This window comes from Mirounga leonina, unplaced genomic scaffold (assembly GCF_011800145.1).
Source record: "Mirounga leonina isolate KUSES-001 unplaced genomic scaffold, KU_Mleo_1.0 Mir_173, whole genome shotgun sequence".
NCBI classification, from domain to species: Eukaryota; Metazoa; Chordata; class Mammalia; order Carnivora; family Phocidae; genus Mirounga; species Mirounga leonina.
In genome coordinates, this window is record NW_023270447.1 from 9402796 (window position 1) to 9408795 (window position 6000).

Consider the following 6000-nt stretch of genomic DNA (forward strand, 5'->3'; position numbering starts at 1 on the left):
TTTAATACTTTTCCTCCATGCTTCTTATTTCCCATAAGGTTTCATACAGAAGGCAATTTAGTGCATAACTGGAAAATATATTCAACTTAAATATAGGATTCTATGTAGTCTAAGAAAAAATGCTACTACTGAAAGTATTTTCTGCAATAGTTGAAAATGACCATAGGTCATTTGTCTCTTTTATCTCAAATGGTTTGGTGAAATGAATGAGTAATTATTTTTAATTTAATGAAATATCTCAAGAATACATTTAAGAGAAACCTGTTTATGATATGCCAATAGCTCTGATATTTAAGCCTGTGAACATATTTAAAATTTAATTTTATAGGCCTCAAGGGTATAAAAATAATTTATCAACTCTCTGCAGTTATCTCACATGGTAAGAATATAAAATAGTATTTCCCTCTAGCCATGCAGCATTAAAGAGTAGTGAATACTAAATACACAATGTCGAATATGCCAAAATTCTCACAAGTGAAAATTGAGTAGCAATGGATCATTGTAAAAGAGGGCATAAAAGAAAAATAGTTTTAGTCAAAAAACGTTTAAGCCTACAGAATTTGTTCTAAATTTCTAAATCAAAAAGAAGCAAATAGTATAATACCAGGTATAATATAGCATCACTAATCCCTATATTATATAAAATGTACTTTTTACTCAGATTAAACAAACACAATTATAGGACACCTATATTCTGATGTACATTTTATGAGTGTTTTTCATAAATTTTTTTTATCACTTTCCCTTTAAACTTCTTTTTTTGGTTACAATTTTTTTTTTAATTTTTTTTAGTGTTCCATGATTCATTGTTTGCATATAACACCCAGTGCTCCATGCAGAACGTGCCCTCTTTAATGCCCATCACCAGGCTAACCCATCCCCCCACCCCCGCCCCTCTAGAACCCTCAGTTTGTTTCTCAGAGTCCATCGTCTCTCATGGTTCGTCTCCCCCTCCGATTTCCCCCCCTCATTCTTCCACTCCTGCTATCTTCTACTTCTTCTTTTTTTTTTTTTTTAACATATAATGTATTATTTGTTTCAGAGGTACAGGTCTGTGATTCAACAGTCTGGCACAAATCTGATTCTAACAACACTGTTAAGTAAGATTAAGTAATATATGCAACATACTTAAAAGGGGGCTGAGCACACAGTACTATATGAATGTTAGATGCTACTGTTTTTATTTTTATATTAATATGTAGCTCATAGAGACTCTGAGGATGAATTTAGATGATATCTTTACATCATTTAGTCTGATGTGTGCCACGTATAGTGAATTTTTCATAAAGCTTAGTCTCTTGTTATTGTCATTATTACTATTTCCATTTTAAAGATGACATAATGGCAGACCATAAAGTGGTATAAGTATCAGATTGAAGATTCAATGCCCAAACTTGCATCACCTGACATCTAGCCAGTTCATTATTTTCTTTTTAGCACTTTCTCCCAACACTTCTATTCTTTCATGTGCTTTGGCCGTAAAGGGATAGCTGGAGTTTACACTTACTATTCTAGAAATTAAAGAATGGAATCTGAAATGTGCTCGCTTAATGCATTCAGTCACTCATTCAAATGCTATTTTTTGTGGGGGGGCAACTTTGTGCTAGATGCTGTGCTAGGTGGTGAAGCTAGACAGCAATAAGAAATTGAACAGTGTTTCTATTCTTCTGGACCTTACCAATTAGAGAGAAACTTTGTCAAGGATCAAGTTGCATAACTGTTGGTTGACAACAGCCACCAATGCTGACAGAGATGTACACTGTACTATAAGAACTTTCAACAGGGACAACTGATCTGGCCAAGTAGATCAGGAATTACTTTTCCAACGAAAAACTGAAGAAAGGAAGTTAGGTAAGCTAAGGTTGAGTAGGGTGAGGCAAGTATACCAGGCAGAGGGAACAGAATATAGAAGAAGAAAATCTGCACTAAGAAGAAAAGAAAAAAAAAAAAGATTTTAAGGCTAGTGTAGCTGTTCCAAATATAATAGGAGGAAGTGTAGTACCAAAATGGTCTGGAGATATACTTAAATGACATACCATGCAAGGCTGTATAGAAAATGTTAAGAATTCTGTTCTTCATCCTAACAGCTATGGAATTAAAAAGTGATTTAATGGAACAGGGGTGAGAAGAAATCAGATTCGCATTTCAAAAACATTATGCTGGCTTCCATGTTTTGAATTGGAAAAAGAGCAAAAATAAGTGTAGAAGACCAATCCAAAACCTACTGCATGATCCAGGTGAGAGTTCATGGTAACTTGGACAAGTATGGTGGCACTAGAATTAGAAAGAAGTGAACAAATTCATCAGTGAAGATGAGAAGATATCATGTCAGATGAGGACCAGATTGGTATTTCTAACTCTTCTGCCTGCCTGTTATAACCAAAGTCATACACATGAATGAGACTGCCCATGGCAAGGTTTAGTGAGAGCCAAAGATGAAGCCCAGAAGAACTGTAATATTTCTCAGTTGGCTAAATTATGGTTGTAATATTTCATAGGATGAGCTTGAAAAAGAAAACAGAAATTAGCCAGAGAGGGAGGAAGAACTCCAAGCCTGGGAAAGATAGTGTTTCAAGAAGGAGAGGACATTTAACAATGCTAAATATCCAGTAGATTTAATGGTACAGAATTCATCAAAAGAGCTGGTTCAGCAATGTGATGTGGAGAGAATGTGATGAGAGATGATAAAGACAAGGAGACAAAGAAGATAGCACAGTTGATCATCATGGGAAGAAAACTTTCTTGAAAGACTTGCATAACTCAAGACTGCTGTAACTCAAGACAGATTCTGATAAAGCATGATAGACATTTATGTATATAGCAAAAGTGGTATTGACACATGAATAATAGAAGAAACTTTTTTGCAGTTTTATTGAAATGTAATGGGCATAAAACATTGCATTAGTTTAAAGTGTACATTATAATGATTTGATATATGCATATATTGCAAAATGATTCCACAATAAGTTTAGTCAACCTCCATCACCTCACATGGTTCAAATTTTTTTTCTTGTGATGAGAACTTTTAAGATCTATTCTCTTAGCAACACAAGATTTTACAACTAACTCCACACACCAACTCTGGATTAAAGTGATTCCTGACTAATATTTCATTTGTAGTGATTTGCATTATTTCAAATTTTGTGCACATAGATATGTTAGTAATAAGTCATACCACACCATTAAAATTTGCCTGTTTTGAATTTACATAAAATCCAAACAACTGTATAGGCAGCACTTTTGGAAAATTGGGCAATGAAGGGGATGGATATTTTTTAAAAGTGAATGTAGTCAACATCAACATATGTTACAGGCGCAACATCACTCTGTAAACTAGATGTTTGAGTTCATCTGCTTCCCTAGTTCTCCTGAGTTCAATGTTTATCAGCATATAAAACTGTCTTTCTGATAAGAAATCAGTGCCAACTCTTTTGGTAAAAACAATTCTAGGCACATTGTAAAGGATATCTCAATGCTTAGTAACTAGGTGATTGCTGGGCAGGGGGAGAAGGTCCAAATCTTTGAGGGGGGAAAAAAAAAACAATAAAACTGAGAAAAGATTGCTCCATAACAGCTTTTAAAAAATAAAACAAGTTTGGCCTAAGTATACCACATAATCCAATGAGAGATGCTTCCTTAAAAAGTACAATAAAAGGGAGGGGTAAAAAAGCCCACATTTTTAAATTCCATCCTTTGTGGATTTTCTACAGTTAGTAAATAAGCTGGTTTCAGTGTACATGCAAGTTTTTTAGTTTTCAATCCTATTTTAATATTAGTAACCACCATTTTTTGAGCACCTACTGCAGGTATGTACACACACTCTCATATAACACTGAAACAGATATCATTTCTATTACAGACGACAAAACTCAAAGTCAACAAAACCAAGTAAAATGCCCAAAGCCATGTGGTTTGAAAATGGCAAAGCTGGCAAAGTTGTAATTCAACCCAAACTCTATTTCATCACAACGTCTCATCTTACAGTGCCAGTCTAGAGCTCTGGGTTGTGGCACAGGACTTGATGAATTAGGATGAAGGTAGAGGTAAAGGAGAAAGAGCAAAGCAAAGAAGATATAAAATATAAGTAGAATCCTCATTCCTAATGATACCCCACCCCCACTCCATGATTCCTGCATTCATTTCCAGCAAAATTTTCATAAATACAGCCCCAGGAAGTCACTGTATATGTATGAAAACAAGCTCATGTTCAAAAAGACCCCTTCTTTGGGCTTCCCAGGAGGCAAGGAATGAACCAATGCACCTGAATCTATGAATCAAAACTAGGCATATTTTCACAACATTAATATGTATTAAGACTTCCAAGGCAGAAGAAATTGTTGAGTACCAATAATGAGAAATGTGATGGCAAGTTATTCAAGAAACTTCAAAGTGGCTTTATCTCAGAGAACAAGTTATTGAAATCAATTCTATTTTAGCAAGACATCATCTCTAATGGAAACAGAAAACGTCTACTTCCTGATCTAAGTCCCAATATGCAGAACAAGCGTAAGAATTTTACAAGGATTAGAGATTAGGAAAATTACCATTGCTGGAAGAGTTTAATAATATGGAAATGCAGAACCACAAAGAGTGCTTCATTTTTGGAAAGTGAATCATCCAAAATAGATTGATCAGATATAAACTGAAAATAAATATTACAGGGCGCCTGGGTGGCTCAGTTGGTTAAGCGACTGCCTTCGGCTCAGGTCATGATCCTGGAGTCCTGGGATCGAGTCCCACATCCGGCTCCCTGCTCGGCGGGGAGCCTGCTTCTCCCTCTGACCCTCCTCCCTCTCATGCTCTCTGTCTCTCATTCTCTCTCTCTCAAATAAATAAATAAAATCTTAAAAAAAAAAAAAAAGTAAATACATGCTTAGAACCAAAAAGGAACAAAAAAGATGTTTAAAGAATGAAAAAGTCCATTGATTTTTAGTGATATAAGCTTAAGCTCTATTTTTTCTTCTTGAAGATGTCTAATTATGTGCAAAAATTACATGCCTTAAAGTCCATGATCAACAAAAGTATGTGGGGAAAAAAAAGTCCATAAATTTCAGAAATATAAATATGTGACCAAATATCATTAAAAGTCACAGAGCAAGTGTGTTTTCTATACCAGAAAGGTGTTATATTTTTCGACTTAGTGAGTCTAGTCCACTAGACTAGCGGGGGCAGATGCAAGTAAGATCAAATGGTATGTCTTTATTGAAATGTGCCATATATAACCCAGAGCTGCTCTATAAATTCATAAGGATTCATCCTAGAGTGACCAGATCTACCACTTTGACAAAACTTACATGTTAAAATCAAGAAAGCTGTAGGTGACTTTTTCCTACTGGGAATTTAAGCAGTAGTTGACTTACTGCTACTGGGCTAACCAAACCAAAATTAGCTGATGTTATGCAGACAACTTCACTGGAAAAAACGTTCCTCTAATGTAAAACAAAATCTCACAGGCCACTGCTAGATATATTCAAGGACTATAAAATAACTCCTGAATACAAGACTCCATTTCTGGTTCCCAATCTTAAGGCCTGGAGTGGGTCAGTGTTACACTGGGAATTTGGACTTACGTGACTTACATGTTTTTCGTAAAAAAAAAAAAAAAAAAAAAATGTGTCTTACAGCTTCAAGGATCACAACACTTGTGAAAATGAGAAGAAGTTCACCTTTATTTAGTGCTCTCTGGTATTAAGCTTTTCCCAAGGGTTGACTCCTTTAATCCTGTGAAATAAACTTTATCATCCTCATTTTACAAAGATAAAAACTGAGGGTCACAAAGTTTCGCTATCTCGGTTAGTCACAAAGTAAGTGATGATGCACTGATGTTTTTAAAATCATGAGCCATGATCTCTTCATTCCATGATCTTTTCGTTCCACTGAACTATCATAGCTCTAAGTTGCAGGGTGAGGGAGGTGAGGCCAAAGAATATTTAGCTGCTTACTAACCAGAATGGCCAGCTTGCCCCAGACTATCCTGATTTAACACCCAGGTTTCCTGCA